Source organism: Chelonia mydas, chromosome 2 (genome assembly GCF_015237465.2).
Source record: "Chelonia mydas isolate rCheMyd1 chromosome 2, rCheMyd1.pri.v2, whole genome shotgun sequence".
NCBI lineage: Eukaryota > Metazoa > Chordata > Testudines > Cheloniidae > Chelonia > Chelonia mydas.
This window is the reverse complement of record NC_057850.1, coordinates 197,913,991-197,930,205: the sequence shown is the minus strand read 5'-3', so window position 1 is coordinate 197,930,205 and position 16,215 is coordinate 197,913,991. Positions and strand designations below refer to the sequence as shown.

The window sequence follows — 16,215 nt, the reverse complement described above, 5'->3', positions numbered from 1 at the left end:
CAGACTTCATCACTCAGATATCTTTATTTGGTATTGAGTAATGCTGTGCTGAGTTGATCGACACAAATGCAGGAAGTGGAAGCAGGGCTCATCACAGATCCAAAGTTATATAACAAACTTCTCCCTTCATATACATTTACACATTACATTGCATTTACTCTACACTTTATCACATGTTTTGGCTTTGGCTTGGTTCCTTTGCATGAACCAATCCCTATACAGCCCGCTCTGACCACGCACTGACCATGTCCGATGTACCCTTTACCTCATCTTTACATTCCCGACTTACCTTATCCATTGTTATCTTGTCTATTGTAAATGGTTCCTGGGGGTTCCCCCTTATCTTAGCTAGTACAGACAGTCTGTGTCCAGCCTGCTGATCTATTTATCTCCCAAGTAATGAGGCCTCACCCATGTCCAGTTACTCATATTAAGCCAGGCCTACATAGATTAGTTCATCCTTGTGAAAACTACGTTCCCCCCTTCAATACTGCTATCCAAGAGAGTGTTAGCTAGAAGGTTACAAAATTTAGACATGCCATATGGCAAAATAATCTTGTATACCTACACTTTTCCATTCATAAATGGAAATCTTTACTCAAGTCATGTCAGTCCCATCTTGTTTCCTCCTCAGCTCTTACCTCATTTTCAGCTTACAATTCCACTGCAGCCCTACACCCCAGCATGGAGAGGGAAGCAGTTTGTTGACGGAACTCCCTGTTTTCACATACTATGCACAATGGTAAATCCTCCTGCACCTGGCAGAACCTAAAATTCTGAAAATGCATACAGTGGCTGTATAATTGGTATATGTGAAAGTGCTCTTCCACTGTAACACTCAGTTCTTCAGCCATGTAGGTTTTGAACTATTCCTGTCCATTGTACCAAATCCTAGATTATTAGTAGGTGTGTTTCAGCCTGTAATTTGTTTCACAATGTGAGTTCTGAATGCTTCTGTTCTAGTCTCTTTCAGCAAAGCGAGTCCATTATTTGGTACAATTTCAGCCCTGTGTCTCCATTGCAGGCTTTCCCACACATCTCCCTAGCAGGCACTCAGATCGCTTACTCGCTGATGACATCAACAGCCAGGGGTTCTTGAATTCCATTTTCATGCAATTACAAGGCAAGGAGCCACATTCAAGTATGTTATTTTACATAGGGCAGAGCCTGAGCCTGTGAAGGACTGAGTGCTCGCTGAGATGCAATAAGAACCCTAAACTTCAATCGGAGCAGAGCTGTCAGCACCTCTCAGCATGTGCTCAGTCCCTAACAGGATTGAGTCCATGGCTAAATCACTTCCCGAAGGTCACTGAGGGACTCAACAGCCGAGCCAAGAATTTGACCCAGCTCCCTGAATCCCAGTCCTCTGCCAACCATGAACAAGAAACCATGCTCTGTTTACATGGAAAGCAAATGTTAACAGAGGCTGTATCTGCCATGTGATTAGAGCCCTTTCATTCACTTCCCCTATTTAAGTTTTGTGTTTCCCTAGAAACACTTAAGGGGAAAATTGTCACCCCTCGCCATATATGTGAATGGTGAATAACTTCTACCCAAGTGTCTCTCACCTCCTGCATAGGAGGAGGGCTCAGCCTACCAGTAGTCCTCTCCACCCTTCTGCTAGACCCTGTGGAAAGTGCCCTCGTGGCCATGCAAGGGGAGAGGGTGGAGTCTATATACAGCTGAGTTTATAATGATCCTTTCCTTATCTTTTCTACAGAGACCCCTCTGCAGTGAGGATCTCCCTTCAAGAAAGGGTCAACCGAGCAGCCATGACCAAGGTGCTGTCCTTATTTAGGGCCAACTCCTCTCTCAAAGGACAAAACAAGGGAGGGCAAAATCCACAAACTTTCTGTTGCATGATCTGCTTCAGGGGGAAGTCCAATAAACTGGTTTAAAATCACACCATTAGTTATAGCACTGCAACTCTACATGTAGACAAATCCTAGAATGATGGCAAAATAGAAAGGAACCTCTAGAATCCAGTCATCGTATTCCGTAATTTGCCATAGGGGATGCAGATGGGGAACACGAGACCTTCCTCCACAACAGAGGCTAAATACAGAGTGGAAGGTAGGAATGCAAAGATACTGGCTGATCTGTTGTACCCCTTCTGCACCCAATAAAAACATAATTTCCCAAGGTAGAAATGCCATTACATACACTCTGATCTTTAAATACAGAGAGAGATCTTGCCATGTGTTATTAAAAGAGACTGATGAGCCAAAACCCAAAACCAAATGGCAGACCAAACTCCATAGACAGTCCCCCTCCCTCACCTGCAAGGAAGCCAAAATAGCTCACCCTGTACACCACTGTTTCATCGGAAGCAGACATACTGCAACATACCCATGGCTTACTCTGAAGCTTGCATAGCAGCCCACTCTTGCTAGTTTGAGAATCGATTGCTGAGGATTGCATCAGGATTTTCTCCATGGCAATGCAAACTGCTTCTGCTCAGCCATCTGTCTAATCTATTGCCCTTTAAATTTCACTGTGTTTCTTGTCCTTGCATTTTGCATGCTGGTAAGTTGCATACATGTTCCCATTGCCGGATTTCTCAGTGACATACTTGGAGGTTTTCAGAAAGCTTCCTTGAAACCAAAGAATGTTTTTTTCATATATCATTGTAGCAATAAAGAATATTGTTGTTTTAAAAAAAAATCAACTAAACCCTGGCAATTTTATTTTAGATTACTTGTGATCAAAAATGACAAGCTTATTGACATGTGCTCTGATTTTTTTTTTGTAGTCACCATTCAAGCTGCTAATTCTGCTAATGGATTCTAGAGGGAGTTACAGAATAATGAATAATAATAATTAATAATTCACTTGCATTTCTATTGCATCTTTCATGTCAAAGGATCTAAGAGTGCTTTATAAGCTATATACGAAAATAATTGAAATGAGCCACCTCTGAGGATGGGGCAGTATGTAGCAGTTGTTTACAGTTATCAACAGCACTACACTACAATCTAGATAGGGTACAACATTCATCTCAAGTGAAATGCTTTGTTCAGCTTGGACCAGAATCCAGGCAGATGTAGAGTATGCAGCATTACCCACTTATGTGATTTCATCATGGATCACAATATATTTGGTGTTTATCTTAAAGCCCCAGCTTTTGGAGTCATGTGATTATGTGAGAACATCAGGTTTCATTTTTAAAAATAAGTTTCTAGCCCTTATAGTTGAAGAGAAAATCTTGAAAAGGTTAAACCTAAAGGCACAAAAAGCCAGAAAGAAAATTAAAGTAACCCAACTGTATTTTTAAGCCAATTTAATGATTCTGAGGGGCCTGACTCATGGTTTTTGAAGGCTTGCAGTTGGCAATGCTGAGTATGTGCAGAACAGATATTTAAAATAAAAGCAGGAGCACATTCCATTGCTTTGGACATTATGTACGTATAACTTCCCACATGGAAAACAGGCAAGCCCCCACAAAAATAGTCTTGGAGCAATACTAGTCCTTCTGGTCTTTTCCACTGTCACAAGTAAGCGGATGGATCCATGTAGTCACATCTCCAACATTAGAAGAATGACATTGCAACAGAGATTGGTTTAAGGACAACAATACAAATCATTCCAATTAGAATCTTCAAAGCTAAAACCTTCTATATAAACCCAGGGTCACAGATCATTAATTGTTAGGCTTAAAAATTCTGATGGTATTCTTTTATCATCTGTTACTATCAGGAGTTGTAATTCCTCCTCCTTTGTGTATAATTAGAGGTATACCAACATAGGAACTTCAAACCAAAATCATCTGAATATTGCAGGGGACAGGGGCTGCTGGATTTGAATTTCTGAATTGAAAATTGTTGTTTTGGCTTTGGGCAGACTCCAAACCAAAAGGCGCTCATTCTTTGGTTCCAGTTTGGATGAAGCTGATAGCTTTTAAGAGCAGATTATGAAGTGCGGATGCCTTAGCTGGACCTTAGCCTTGAAAATGAATCTTTAAAAATCCTTTCCTTCAACCTATCTCAGCATATTGCATGATTCACTTTTTTAAAGAACCAAATTTCTCATGCTGCCACAAGGCTGTTTGTTTCACACACATTTCTATCATTTTCCCTGAAAAAGGTCAAAAAGAAGAGTTACTGAGCACAGGAGATCACTGTTACTTCCCTTTGCAATTGGCTCAGGCTGCCAAGGGCAACAACCGCATTCAGCTATAGTGATCTTGCCTTTTTAGAGAACTATTCAAGGAAAGAGGAGGCGATAGTTCAAGAAAAAACATTCAGCAAGCTAAGGGGTGAACCTCTTAGCTGTGCTGTTTGATAGGATGAACACCAGAGGGGGTCAGCAGAACGGTGTCTGTCCAACTGCACAAAGAAAGCATCAGTGCAACCAGATTAGACGGCTCGAACACTATCATGCTGATTCTGACTATTAAAAATATCTTTCACATGCTGCATTTGTAGAGCACTGGGGTATGCAGCCCCTCAAAACAACAAGCCAAACATGATCAGAGCCAGAACACAGATATTGTATCAGACTGACCTGTATCATTATTTATTATTTGTATTACTGGAGTGCCTAGGAGCCTTAGACATGGACGAAGATCCTATTGTGGTGGGATCTGTGCAAACAGAACAAATGCAGAAGAAATAGATTGTTAACACTGTATCCTGTTTATAAAACACTTTTGGTCTGGACAGTGCTTTGCAATGTATATTGGCCAGGTTTGCAAACTGGTCTCTAAAACTTGGACCTGCATATTTTGCACATGAAACTGTTTTCACTCTCTCTCTCCCTCCCCCCTCTCCCCCCCCCAAAAAGGACAAAAGAAAAGGCGTTATCAAAGATGCTGTCAAAATGGGGCATATTTGGGACAAACATGTGAATGGGGCAACTCAAATCAAGGATGTGATCACTGTGTGAAGCAAGAGGATGTCATGTGCAAGATCAACCACAGCAACTGGGAAACAGGAGGCTCACACAACAATTTAAAGGAAAAGTCCCAAGATACTTATTCCTGCTGCCAGAGGAAAGAAGAAATCATTGGACAGGTTATGCTTTGTTCAGGATACCAGCAAGAACTGTAGATAGACTGACAGATGCTGCACTGTAGAAAACACGGTATGTCACATCCTGCAGGGAGCCACGGAGAATAATAGCAATGAATTGCCCAATTCTGGGGTTCACCAGCATTTTACCATAAGTGCTTCCACACAGCAAGGAAGTGTGGCCAAGTTAACTGGAAAAAATGTTTGCTCTGTTATCCCCACAAGAAAGTAATGGCATTATGGGACACAGGTGCTCAGGAATCAATGATAATAAATGGAAAGAGGACCATTTCTTGGAGCTAGACATAAGACCCATTGAAGAACTGTTAGATATTGAAGAGAAATTAGGTGTAAAAGCAGTGAATGGCAATGAACTTCCTTTAGAAGGCTGGATCAAAGCAGAGTTGCATGCATTCTGAGGGGCATTAGCATTTCCGTGGATCACCCTAATAACTATTTCAATTATACTGAAGCCCTATCTCCCAGTAATTCACCAGCATAGGAACACATATCTTGTTAATATGATTACTAGCAGAGATAGGATGACCAGATGTTCCAGTTTTATTGGGATAGTCCCAATATTCAGGGCTTTGTCTTACTGTGAGTATTACTCCCTACCCCAGTCCTGATTTTTCATACTTGCTATCTGGTCACCCTAGGCAGAGACTCTGAGTGAATCAAGTCCAACATTTTAGTCCTAAAGGGATCCCAAAATACTTTTTGCACTGGATAAACAGGAATCATATAATCTGCCACTGAAGTGCAGGTACCTCTTTTAATATCCCATATTTACAATCCGTAACAACTTAGAGCAGAATTCCAGGAAAGTAGTATTTCAAATCCAGATGAAAGACCAGACAGACAATAATGGTCTGCATTGGAATTTGGCCAGGATATTGGCTGAACATCCCTGTCGTGGCAAAAAATGCCTTAGGCTGGCTCTTTAATGATCATCAATGGCCAGAAGCTCTGTTTTAAATCTTAGCCAAAAGATTCTAATGAAACCAAACATCCTGTGATTGTTCCTGCTAGGCCTGAATGGGAGAAGCTACTTGAGAAATATGACTTTGCTGTTTGTTAGGTATTGTGTTTTAAAGATCTGAAGCAAGGAACAGAGTCCCAGCACCCTTCATTACTATAAAACAAAAAGGTTTCTCCTCTTTCATTTGACTAGAAAACAAAAGTACACAAGTGTTGAAAGAGAAAGAAGGCTAAAGGGAAAGGGAATGTGAAAGAAATAAGAAGCTTAGGATGGACGGGGATAGGAAAAGAAAGTGATGATTGAGTAATGTTCATCCTGCTTATGACTATTTTGTGTAATGGGCCAACTCAGTCCTGGGTTGCAGGATTACACAAAGCCCCCGATTTTTTTTCTTCCCACGAGGAGCACCGTCTAGAGGGAGTACAGACTTGTGCCAAAAGAGGCTTATGTCTCTATTTTGAATTTTGTACTTAACTGTGGTGCATAGTTGTTTTTCTCCCAGCAGATCATTTGCAGGATGGGTGTGTGTTGGCTTCACTGTCAGCAAAAAGAACATCCAAAATCCATAACCACATAATAACATCTGGGTGAAGTTTAGCCAGCCGCAGATTTGGGAGCAGATTTCAAATAAAGGCAGCGTGTTTTCCCTCATAACTTCTTTATTTGTTGTTTTCACACTTTCAGTTCTCAGAAACTGTTGGTCAGACAGTCGTACAAATACAGCATAAGCTCAAACAAAGACCAATGTATAGTAAAAACAGGGGATTCACTAGAATTTATAATATAATGTAAAATTTAGTGATCTTGTTTACTAATCTGCATATAGTGGCTGCCTCTATCAGAGTGAAATTCACCCAGCTATGGAGGGCCTTTACTTAAGCCATACATTGGATTGCATGGCAAGGAAGGCATTGATGGAGGGCTCCACAGGAGACTACTGCACCCCCAGAAAACTGTGAAGGAAAGCTCAGCCCTGGTGCAGAAGAGCCCCCTACAGGGTTTGCTGGAGAAAGGTGTATGGGATCTATGTTTACAGATGTGGTGACCCCAAATTTCTGCACAGCAGACACAGAGGGGCAGTGACAACTGAAAGTACCCCTGGGCTCCACACACACTAGTGGTCAAGGAGTGCCTGTCCTTTGTGGCACTGGCTTAGATTATTCCCAAAGTCATGTCACATTGTAGATTCAACATGGCTAATGTGAAGCTTACCAACAGGTTGCTCCTGATTATCTGAATGCCAAAGGGGCCATGAATAGTTTGGATAACAAAAGTTTAGCTACTGCACTGTATTGTACGTTTCAGAGTTCTCCTCTTAGTGGAAAAATCTTAGAAGGTGGACCCCTCTATCCCATCTATGCACTGGATTTCGATTTCTAGCACCACAAACACTATATAAATCTCTGTCAAGCAAAAGGAGAAATACAGACATATAGGACTGCAAAGAAAGCCTATTAATAGCACACTAAAGTCCTTTGTATAGTTTACGGTGCTTTGCAGCAGATACAAAACTAAGACTGCATACTTAGGAATGGCAGCGTCCCGTGAATGTCCATTCTGCTACAGACAAAGCTACAGCTTTTCAGTTGCAGAACAATGACCTGACATATATCAAGGAAGCTGTATTTGCCTGCTGAGGCCTAGGAATTTTTCAAGACACATCCTAGTCAATCTTTTTGAAAGCCAAAGTTGGTTGGAATTTGAAAATGTTTCTCTTTTTCTTTGGCTTGCAGGCAAAAAGCCATCACATTTTGTTCATGCTACAAGTGCATAGGAAATCCACTCCACATCTGGACAACTAAATTGACTGGAGTTACTCAAGCTTTGATGAAAACACATTTAATGTTAAAAGAAAACACTGGTAAGGCCAAAAAGGTGAGATGGTGGCTTATATCAAATCAAAGTCTTTCATAAATTCAGAACAGTGCACATGTGTATTTTTATTTGCAGCATGCAGTTTTTGCTTTGAGTCACATCAATTTGAAACATTCGTATTGCTCCATGCACTTACATTTTGAGAATCATCATCTTTTACTTCTTTTTTAATTAACAGGATTTCAAACTGTTGAGATAATTTTCAAAGATGATAATGGTTGGCACATATGTCTGTATACAGCATTCCATCACTTGATCTCTGAAATGCTTTCATAGATAGCAGACATTTCACTGCTTTCTTTCCTATGGGAAATGATGTCCCCCCCCCCCCACCCTTAAATTTAGCTGGAGGGCTTGTAACCTAGTTGCAAGTGCTTGCTGCGGTAAATATGTTTTCCCACTTTCTGATGTGAAATTCCAGGTACAGTATTATGTCAGATCAGATATTTGTGAAAAAATGTATGTTGGCTCCAAAAGAAAAGAACAGAAAAATCATTCTAAACCTGCCAGGAAAATATTTTCCCCCTTCAGCATGAAAACAAAATGTAGAGTCAGCCGAGAGATCTGTTGATTAAAGAAAAAGTAATGCTCTTTGTTTTTCTTTTTTTTTTTAAAAGATATTTAAAAGCTCTTTGGGAGCTATAAACAAAAAGAAGCTAGTTGGTTTATTTCAGTGAAATCAAGTCAGATTTTACTGGCATGTCATACTGCTACTAATATTAAAGACACTTTTAACGTCGATGCTATTTTTGGCAATGGAGCTAGACAAAAACTAAGTTAGAAAATAACTTGACAAGAATATAATACAAACTATTTTATTGGCTTAGAAGTTACTCCCTCCTTTATCTTTCTTGCAGGCAGCCGCAGTTTCTATGCTAAGTGGAAAGCAAAGTATTAAGGCATAGGCAAGCTTGGCTGTTTATTGTCGTTACATTTTATTAAACTGGCTACCTTGCAATAAGCTTGACAAAGGCCAAATAAATACAAAAGAAAAGAAAACCCTTTGTTGGGTATCAAAGCAATGACAGAATTTCATATACGTGTAGCATAACTACACAGGCAGAATGGTGCATTTTTACAGCTACTGTAGGATACCCCAGGTCTCATTGAGGGCCCAATCCTGTTAATATTGAAGTAACTAGTAAAATTCCCACTGACTTCAATATGAATAGGGTGGTACCCGTAGGCTGCTGTTGCCTTATATAGACAGCCAAAGTAGCTACTTAGAATGTCCTGATTTGGGGAGGAAAGTCTCTACACTGAAAACATATATTGGCCTACCTACCTCTCTCAGGGGTGAAAAATCTACACCCCTTAGTGATGTAGCAATGAAGACCTAACCCCCGGTGTAGACAGTGCTAAGTCAGTGGAAGAATTCTATCACCTCACAAGGAGGTGGATTAACTACAGTGTCAGGAGAACCCCTCCCGTCACTGTAGCAAGTGTCTACACTGAAGCACCCCAGTGGTGCAGCTGCAGCTGTGCCGCCGTAGCATTGTAAGCATAGACAAACCCAGAGTGCTGACTTCACATTTACCCTGTGCACCGGCGCTGCTGCACTCAGGTTAGGGAGAAGGGCGACCAGATGTCCCCACCTGAAGGGAAAATTCTGACCGTCAAGAAGAGTTCTTTCCACCCTGTACATCACCACTGGTAGTAAAGGTTCTGCAGAGCAAATTCTGCCCTCGGTTACACATGTACAGTCAGTTACCTACAAGAACCTACAATTACTCAGGAATAAGAAAGGGAAAACTAGGGGGAAAAGTAAAACAGGAATTAAGAATTCTTACCAGTTAGGAGACAGGGCAATGCAACAAGCAGCAGTTGGATATAAGATGACCATTTCAGGGCTAGAGCAGGCTGTATCTGCCAAATTTAAAGGGCAAATGACCCCCCACCCAAAAGGCATGCTGAGTAAAAAAAAAAAAAAAAAAATCAGGAAAGCGAGTAGGGATCCAATGGCCATACAGAAAGGTGCACTTGGGAAAAGTGGAGGTGGTGTGCTTAATCACTACAACATCACATTGTGATTGTCTTCAGTGGTTATGCAAAGGGGTAACTGATTAGCTACATGTAACACAACTGAATTTCACCCTTTGTGCTTTAAGGAATAATTTTGTGTCTTTCATTATTGTGCATCTGACAATACACTAATTATAAATCAAACATTCGTTCAATAATAAATCCAGTGTTCTAGTTTGTAATATCAGGAAGCTATAAGACTTTGCCAGGGGTCTGTAGACATCATTTCTTTTTCAGAGGATAGTGCTAGGAGATCATGGTATTAGCACTGACAATTTTCCCTTCTTCAAATTCTTCCAGCTACTTTTCAAAACGTTTATGTTGCCTTCATTTGTTTTGATCTTTCTTCTTCCTTATCTGGTTTTGTCCAAACCTCAGAACAAGAAAAGAGCCTTTCAAACAGTCATGGAGAAATTCAGGCAACTGGTAGGGTTCATTACTACAGATCGGCACCATATGCAACTTTTTATTATGGACACATTAAGGGAGAATCTTACCACTGATTGGATGGAAATAAAGGTTAGTGTGATTTCTCCACTGTTACTACTGCAATAGATCTGCTAACGAAATATCCCTTCCTCTATACAGGTTTCAGAATAACAGCCGTGTTAGTCTGTATTCGCAAAAAGAAAAGGAGGACTTGTGGCACCTTAGAGACTAACCAGTTTATTTGAGCATGAGCTTTCGTGAGCTACAGCTCACTTCATCGGATGCATAGTGTGGAAATTGCAGAAGACATTATATACACAGACACCATGAAACAATACCTCCTCCCACCCCACTCTCCTGCTGGTAATAGCTTATCTAAAGTGATCATCAAGTTGGGCCATTTCCAGCACAAATCCAGGTTTTCTTACCCTCCGCCCCCCCACAGACAAACTCACTCTCTTGCTGGTAATAGCCCATCCAAAGTGACCACTGTCTTCACAATGTGTATGATAATCAAGGTGGGCCATTTCCTGCAGAAATCCAGGTTCTCACCCCCTCACCCCCCTCCAAAAACCACACACACAAACTCACTCTCCTGCTGGTAATAGCCTATCCAAAGTGACCACTCTCCTTACAATCTGCATGAAAATCAAAGTGGGCCATTTCCAGCACAAATCCAGGTTTTCTCACTCCCCCACCCCCATACACACACAAACTCACTCTCCTGCTGGTAATAGCTCATCCGAAGTGACCACTCCCCCTACAATGTGCATGATAATCAAGGTGGGCCATTTCCAGCACAAATCTGGATTTGTGCTGGAAATGGCCCACCTTGATTTTCTCACCCCTCCCACACACGGGGGGGAGGGGGTGAGAAAACCTGGATTTGTGCTGGAAATGGCCCAACTTGATGATCACTTTAGATAAGCTATTACCAGCAGGAGAGTGGGGTGGGAGGAGGTATTGTTTCATGGTGTCTGTGTATATAATGTCTTCTGCAATTTCCACAGTATGCATCCGATGAAGTGAGCTGTAGCTCACAAAAGCTCATGCTCAAATAAACTGGTTAGTCTCTAAGGTGCCACAAGTCCTCCTTTTCTTTTTTCCTCTATACAATTACTAAAGTCAGCCAATGTCTATGCAATAGGATTGTTAGGCTAGTCACCAATAGCTCTGCAAGTACAAAACCAACTTCTACATCCTAACAAAAGCAATTTGGTAGCTTGGTAAACTTACAAAACATTTCTGTAAGGTCAAAAGAAAACACCACTTTGGGACTATTAAGCTTTCTTCTGAGATCCTGAATTTCAGTGCAAACCTCTTCTTCCCAGCACACACTCCCATAAAGTTATATTTGAAAGGGATACTGGTAAACCATATCAATTCATATGCTATTATATATATGCTGCAAAGATTATTCACTACAACACCAGAAGGTTAAGAGCTGTAACATTTTAAAGTAACAATAGCAATCAAGGGGCCAGATGTTAACATTCTCTGTAACGTGTAGAGGACTTTTTTCATATGGATCTTTACCCACAACACTCTTCCATGCAGGAGAGGATTTAGCCATCTCCACTACCCCATTTCCCGCCCTTTCTGTGCAGTCCTGGGTCTGCAATGAGGGAAGGGAGGAGACTGAGCAGGCCAGAGGCAGAGGTGATGCATATTTTCCCTGCTCTATTCTCTAGCCCTACCGACCTTACCTGAAAGAGGTAATTCAGTCTCAAGCTGTACCTCCTTTACTACACAGCCCCCCAGCTGGGTGTCCTGGAGGCTACTGCCAGCAAGGGAATATATCTAGTAGTGTGGCTCCAAAGGATCCATGCTGAAAGGGGGATTGGGGGGAAGGGCCTTTGGGGACAGAGCTAGTGTGGGGGTACAGGGCCTCCATGTGGTTAGCCCTGGCCTCTGTGTGGATTCGTAGCGATCCACTAGGTTAGGAGGAAGGCTGTGCACCTTGTTGGTAGGGGGACGGAAAGTTTTGGCCCGCCAGTGAGGCAGTGTGGGACAATCTTTGCAAGAGATTCCATGAAGAGATTTTGGCTCAGAAAAACTGTCCTGGGATTTTAACAGGGGAAGGGACAATCTGGTCGAGGTTGGTTCTTCTAAATCTCTTGGAATTTAGTTTTCCTTTCTGCGTTGATACTTCTATTTATCATAGCTTGAGTGGTAGCAATATCTATTATTAAGATGGCCTAATACTTTCCACTATAATCCTCTGTTTCCAATTGCTTGTAACTTTGCCAAACTTTAACCTTTAACACTGAAGTTTTCCATACTTGGTCTCTGCCTACAGTTGATTTTTTTTTAAAGTTTGATGCAAAATGGGTCAGCTGCTTTCAAGAACAAAGTTAGTAAATTTGGCAAATAAAACAACACAAAACACAAACAAACCCCCCACCCTATATCCCCCCCCCCCCACACACACACACAACCCCCACCTATTTGTAAAAATCACCTCAGGGTTTTGGAGCAGGAAGTTGGAATTTGGTAGAGAGACCGTGCTGAGGTCGGAGAGGTGCCCAGCATTGTCCCCATCAAAATCCAGTGAGATTCAGCTGAGTCACAAGCCATAGAAAATTGCCACTTATACACTAATCATGCTGCTCTTGGGCTACTCTAAACTTATAGCATCATTTAAAAGTGATGTTAGGAAGTTCTATCGCTGTATAGGAAACAGACAAAATTCACGCTCCTGTATCAAAATACCATTTGGGCTAAGGGAAGAAGCACTGGGTTGGGAGCCAAGAGACTATGACCCCCTTTTCTTCAGTCTGTGAAGGGGTCACTTTGTTCTGCTTATGCATTGTGAGGAGACATGTGGCGGAACAGAAATGACTAAGTAAAGGAAGATCTTAAGTTTGCCCACTGATGAACATATACTATAATACAGGGTAAATTTTTCAAAAGGACGTAAGTGAATTTGAATACTAAATTCCATTTTTAAATTTATGCTCCTAAGTTGCGTTGAAAGTAAAGAGAAATCATGCTCCAAAGTTCTTACATCACGTTTGAAAATGGGATTTAGGCTCCTAAGTCACTGGGGTGCTTATTAAAATTTTACCCAGTCTTTAATTATATGATCACATACAATTTTCCCCTCACAAGATGCCTGTCTCACAAAGACTCTGGTTCAGCAGAGGAGTTAGGCATGTGTGAAAGGTCCCATGATCTATATGTATAGTTATGTAGGGTAGACATCAACACTATAATTAGGGTCAAACTGAGCCACTGAATTGCAAACTCCTCGCTTCAGTTTTTCTGAATTTTGCTTTTGAGATGAACTTTCTCCTGCTTGTTCTCAGCCCAAATGGGATTTGTTTTTAAGAGCTTCACCTAAATCAACCCAGCTTTTAGAGTTGGAGGTGAAAGATTACGTACTTTCTGCTATTTTTAAAAAAATTGTTCAGTTACGTTTTTGAACCTGTTAAAACAAATTTTTGTTTTGTCTGAAAAAACATTTGGTTCGAAAGTTAGGATGTATTTGGTTTACAACAGATATTGAGTAGACTGCAAACATACATAGAAATCTGATGCGGTCTTTATGCTATTGTCCTATAACAGGATGCACAGCAAACTTCTAGAGGATACCACAGCTCTTCCCTGTGAAAAGCTTCTTTGGGAGTCTTGGCTCAGATCCTGCAAACACTTCAACACATGCCTAACTTTACTGTTGCAAGTAGTCCCATTAACAGCAATGGGACTACTTGCAGTAGTAAAATCAAGCACAGGTATAAGTACTTGCAGGATAGAGGCCTCAAGTTGTATATAACTTTCTTTTCTCCCTGTATGCTCCAAGGACTTAGTACTAAAGTAATGCGTTTCCTTTTTCTATGGGCAGAGCAAAGCACCACCAGATAAAGGATTGTAAGCTCTTTGGAACACAGCCTGTTTTGGTTCTGGGTTTGCACAGCACCTAGCGAAGTAGGGTACTGACCCAAACTGTGGGGAGTCTAAAAGAAAATTCAATGAGGGAAAATGTTTCCCCAGAGGATTCAACTCCAGATCCAAGGTAAGGGTTTCCCAGTGTACTGGTGTCTAGTGGACTGTACTACAGACAGAGACTTTGGAAACTTGTCATACCAATACAGCATTTATTTGATTTTACTTCCAGCCCTGTGCTCATTTGTGTAGAACATGTTGTGACCCGGGGTGCCTAGGGCAGCCTTCACTGACAATGACAAGGTCAGGACAAGCTGCAAAAGGGAGCACAGACACTCCCCAAACTAGTGGTAAATACTGAAGTTAAGCTCACCCACCAGTCACAAACTGTGCTTCTGATCCCCCACGCTGGTTATCGAGAAGCTAAAAAAAAGAAGTCACACAGCCCCCTTTCTTGCATTCCAGTTCTCTGGCTCCCAATCAGCGCATAGGTCCAGTACAGCGAGAAGTTATTTAAAAACTCTGCTTACTATATAAAATGTTCTTCTGACCCCAAAGAGCCAACCATGTTACCAGGTCAATATTAGTTTGGATCTTACCCAAAATACTACACTGCCAGCCAATCCTTTAGTGTCTAAAACTAAAGGTTTATCATAAAAGAAAAGAAGAGAACAAAGAGTTGTTAAATTGTCAAGTAATCAGATACATACATAGACTACAAAGTCCATATATCAGGTTCTTAGCAGTGTTGGTGAGTTTGCTGGCTTGAAAGTCCCTCTGAATCACACTGATAGCTTGGAAGGGCCATTTAGTCCTTTGTTCAGAGTTTCAATATGTAGAAAACTACTTCAGAGGTAAGAAGCAGCTGCCTTTTATATTCTTTTGCCATGTAGCTGGTACTTCCTGTGTCCGAAAATACGCTTCACAGCAAATGGCATGGAAAAGCCTTAGAGTTCTCCGTCCACAAGCATGCCCCTACATGTCTTGCCGACTCATGAGGTGTAGCCCCACCTTCTCTCAATGGGTCAGTTATATAGCTGATGACCCTTGATGGGCTATCGAACAGGCTAAGCAGTGCTGATGCCAATCTGCCTGGGGGTGTCACCCAGAAACACAGCACAAGTTTGGAAATACAGATATACCCTACATATCTATAACTCATAATACAAAGGTGATACAAACAAGATCCTATGCACTGACATTCCACTTCCCCAGGGGGTGCTCGACCTCCTTGCTGACCCAGGTGCCCCCACCACTCCACACCTTCCCCCAAGGCCCCACCATGCCCTGCCTCTTCCTGCCCCTCAGTGAGCCCGGACCTCGCTCCTTCCCCTCCCCTCAGCACTTCCTGCATGCCACTGAACACCAGAGTACGGCGGGCGGGAAAGGTGATGATTGGCGGGGCTGCGAGTGGGCAGAGGCGTTGTAGGGGAGGGGAGGTGCTGAACCACGGGGCTGCCGATGGGTGCTGAGCACCCACTATTTCTTTCCCATTGGTGCTCCAGACCTGGAGCATCCACGGAGTCGGCACCTATGAACAAGATCATCATACTTGGCAAATCCTAACATTTTTACAGATAGCTTACATGGCATATCTGGTCAGAGTCCTTGCAATTTTATAATATTGGTATCAACAATATCATGCAGTGTCTCCCTGATTCAGTACAGCTGCTTCTGAAACCAGTGGCTTTAGCTAATTTGTGAAGGACAATGTGTGACGTTGCACCCCATAATGCTTTATGGAAATATACTTATGAATGTATATATGACATAACTGGAATGTTTTACGCTACATATGTCATGTAACACACCTCTGCAAAGGTTATGATCTACTGAATATATTTATCCTATTTGTATGCATGTATCATTTTTGTATTCAAAGTTATGAATATTGGCTGTATACTTGTTTGATTTTTAAGTAGCCTTAGTAAGGTATTTGGTCAGCTTCTTAAGAAAGGAATTTACAAGTTAAGTGCCCAATCAAGAAACAGTTAACAGACAAGGGAACCTTGG

General features: G+C 41.7%; 1 long non-coding RNA gene across 3 annotated transcripts; it reads left to right on the top strand.

Annotated features, from left to right (window-relative positions):
- The first annotated feature begins 1,146 nt into the window (after nt 1-1,146).
- LOC119565390 lies at nt 1,147-14,716 on the top strand. 3 transcript variants are annotated; one of them, XR_005224010.2, is made up of 5 exons: nt 1,147-1,781; nt 4,783-5,082; nt 7,725-7,852; nt 10,267-10,407; nt 14,162-14,716. It is a non-coding gene; the product is annotated as an uncharacterized LOC119565390 (long non-coding RNA). The 3 variants fall into 3 exon arrangements; XR_005224009.2 differs by lacking the exon at nt 1,147-1,781 and having other exon boundaries at nt 3,773-5,082; XR_006288971.1 differs by lacking the exon at nt 1,147-1,781 and having other exon boundaries at nt 3,773-5,082; nt 7,725-7,866.
- The last annotated feature ends 1,499 nt before the right edge of the window (nt 14,717-16,215 follow it).